The sequence below is a fragment of the Otolemur garnettii genome, unplaced genomic scaffold, assembly GCF_000181295.1.
Source record: "Otolemur garnettii isolate 467f Iridium unplaced genomic scaffold, OtoGar3 scaffold00082, whole genome shotgun sequence".
Classification (NCBI taxonomy): domain Eukaryota; kingdom Metazoa; phylum Chordata; class Mammalia; order Primates; family Galagidae; genus Otolemur; species Otolemur garnettii.
In genome coordinates this window covers 8,839,969-8,843,484 of record NW_003852477.1, presented here as the reverse complement: position 1 = coordinate 8,843,484, position 3,516 = coordinate 8,839,969, and positions in this window count along the sequence as shown.

Below are 3,516 nucleotides of genomic sequence, written 5' to 3'. Positions count from 1 at the left end.
GCTATTTTTTGGTTGCAGCCGTCATTGTTGTTTGGCGGGTCCGGGCTGGGGATTCGAACCCGCCACCTTAGGTGTATGTGGCTGGTGCCTTAGCCCATTGAGCTATAGGCGCCAAGCCAGCCCTTCAGATATTTAACACTTAGCAGCATCTTGCTGGGTCTGGAAAGCTCAATTTTTGCTACTCTACTGCCCCTTCAGGTTTAACAATACTAATCAAGAAGAATTTAACATTCCACTTTTACTTAGGTAACATGAGCTTTTCTTTTAGTTGAACAACAGAAAGTATGTGTTAGGGGAGAACCTCTTTATCATGAAGTGTGGATGGGATAGGGGTTGAATGGGAGAATAGTCAGCACATGGTAGGTGTTCCTAAGTCTCCTGTCTCTGTTTCTAGCAGCTCTCCCTTCCCTAGCCAGTTCTATTAGTTTTTTAATCTGGAGAATTCTATTACTGGTACTCAATAAGAGAACTGTAATTCCAAATCCATTTTCAAGCAAGCTCTAAGAATTTTTTTTTTTTTTTTTTTTTTTGGCCAGGGCTGGGTTTGAACCCACCACCTCCAGCATATGGGGCCAGCACCCTGCTCCTTTGAGCCACAGGCCCAGCCCAGAATTTTTTTTTTTTTTAAAGACATAGTCTTACTCTAGTACCCAAACTGGAGTGCTGAAGTGCATTGGTGCTATCATAGCTCATTGCAGCCTTGAACTACTAGACAAATTATTCTTCCACCAGAGCCTCCCAAGTAGCTGGGACTATGTGCCCAGCTGACATTTATTTATTTATTTGACAGAGTCACATTTTGTTGCCTTTATAGAGTGCTGTAGCATAATAGCTCACAGCAACCTCAAACTCTAAGAGTTCAAAAATTCTCTTGCCTCAGCCTCCCAAGTAGCTGAGACTACAGGCACCTGCCACAGTGCCCAGCTGTTTTTTAGAGATGAGGTCTTGCTCTTGTTTGGGCTGGTCTTGAACACCTGAACTCAGGCTGTCCACCTGCCTTGACTTCCAGAGTGCTAGGATTATAGGCATCCCAGATGACTTTTATTTTATTTATTTATTTATTTATTGAGACAGTCTCACTGTGTCTCACCCTTGGTAGCATGCCGTGGCATCACTGGTCACAGCAACCTCCAACTCTTGGACTTGAGTGATTCGTTTGCCTCAGCCTGCCAAGTAGCTGGGACTACAGATGCCTACCATGATACTCGGCTATTTTTCTTTTTTAAATTGTAGTTGCTATTGTTTAGCAAGCCTGAGCTGGGCTTGAACCTGCAAACCCCAGTGTAGGTGGCTGGCGCTGTAACCACTGTGCTATAGGCGCTGAGCCCCAGTTAATTTTAAAAACAATTTTTTTTTCTTTTCTTTTCTTTCTTTCTTTCTTTTTTTTTTTTGAGACAGAACCTTAAGCTCTTGCCCTGGGTAGAGAGCTGTGGCATCACAGCTGATAGCAACCTCCAATTCCTGGGCTCAAGTGATTCTTCTGCCTCCGCCTCCCAAGCAGCTGGGACTACAGGTACCCACCACAGCGCCTGGTTATTTTTTGGTTGCAGCTGTCATTGTTGTTCGGCGGGCCTGGACTAGATTCGAACCCACCAGCTCAGGTGTATGTGGCTGGTGCCTTAGCTGCTTGAGCCACAGGTGTCAAGCCAAAACAAACACAGTTTTTTTTTTCTTTTTTCCAGTATTTGGCAGGGGCTGGGTTTGAACCCACCACCTCCAGCATATGGGGCCGGCACCCTACTCCTTTGAGCCACAGGGACCGTCCCCCAAAACAATTTTGTGTAGATACCAAGTTTTCCTGTGTTGTTCAGGTGATCTTGAACTCCTAGCCTCAACTGAGCCTTGCATGTCAGCCTCCCAAAGCAGTGGGATTATAGGCATGAGCCACTGTGACTGGCTGTGTTGCATCTTATTTAGCTTACTTAATGCTCAGTTTATATTAAGTTTTTAATTCCATAATATGGAATCACTCAGCATTTGTTTTAATTTGAGCTGTTTTTTATAATTCATGAAGCACAAATCTCTTTTAAATTGTGGAACAGATTTAGCTATAAGTTAAATACAGTTTTTAATATAGTTACACCATTTCATTGGGGTAACTGTTCATTAAAATAGTATAATAACAACGATCTGGCTCAGTGCCCGTAGTTTAGTGAGTGGAGCCTTCAGCCACATACATTGAAGGTGGTGGGTTCGGTCCTTGCTCGGGCCTGCTAGACAACAGTGACAACTGCAACCAAAAAATAGCTAGGCATTGTGGCAGATGCCTGTAGTCCCAGCTGCTCAGGAGGCTGAGGCAAGAGAATCGCTTAAGCCTAAGAGTTTGAGATTACTGTGAGCTGTGACGCCGTGGCACTCTACCCAAGGTGACAGCTTGAGACTCTGTCTGGAAAAAAAAAAAACTTAAATGGGGAAAAATCTGGTATACTGATGTTTCTTATTCTATGAGAAGATTGTTGGCTATTGTGCATAGCTAGTATTTTGTACATTCTGAAAGTTAAATTTTAAATGTATCAGTGGAATTTGTAATATATCGTTCTTTTGTTCCCTAGTGTTTACTTTGAGTCATTTTGATTTATCTTTTGTAAATCTTGCTATTTTCAGACTACTTCAAGAGGTAATAGTTAATGGGTTATAAACATGGAATTTTTTTTCTGTTTAGAAGTGTTGAGGCAGGAGAATAGCTTGACTCCAGGAGTTAGAGACCAGTGTGGGTAGTGTTGCATACTTATCCTCTAAAAACATGAGAAGATAATTAGCTTGGCATGCTGAGTCACAGTTGTAGTTCCAGCAGTTCAAGAGGCTGAGATGAGAGGATTATTTGAGCCTCGAGATTTGAGGCTGCAGTGATCTACGATTGCACCACAGCACTCCAACCTGGGTGACAGAGTGAGGTCTTATCTCCTATAAAATGGGGGGAAGGGAGATTTTAAAATCTACTTGTACATACATTTTATTATACCTCAGTTAATTCAAGAAAGTGTTTTTTGGGGAGAGAGGGTGGTAGGCAGAGTCTCACTCTGTTGCCCCAGGCTAGAGTGTCATGGTGGCAGCCTAGCTCCCAGCACCCTCAAACTTGGGGGCTCAAATGATCCTCCTGCCTCAGCCTGCTGAATAACTGGGACTATAAGCACCCACCACTTCGCCCAGCTAGTTTTTTTATTTTCAGTAGAGATGAGTGTCTCATTCTTGCTCAGGCTGGTCTTGAACTCCTGAGCTCAGGCAATCCGCCACCTGTCCTCCCAGAGTGCTGGGGTTATATAGCCATGAGTCACCTCAATAGGCCAAAAAAGTATTTATTTAGATTAGTAAAATTAGTAGTTGTTTATGTCTTTGATTTCATAAAACTTGAAATTTATTTATTTATTTATTTTTTGAGACGGAGCCTCAAGCTATCCCCCTGGGTAGAGTGCCATGGCCTCAGCTCACAGCAACCTCCAACTCCTGGACTCAAGCAAGTCTCCTGCCTCAGCCTCCCAAGTAGCTGGGACTACAGGCGCCCGCCACAACGCCCGG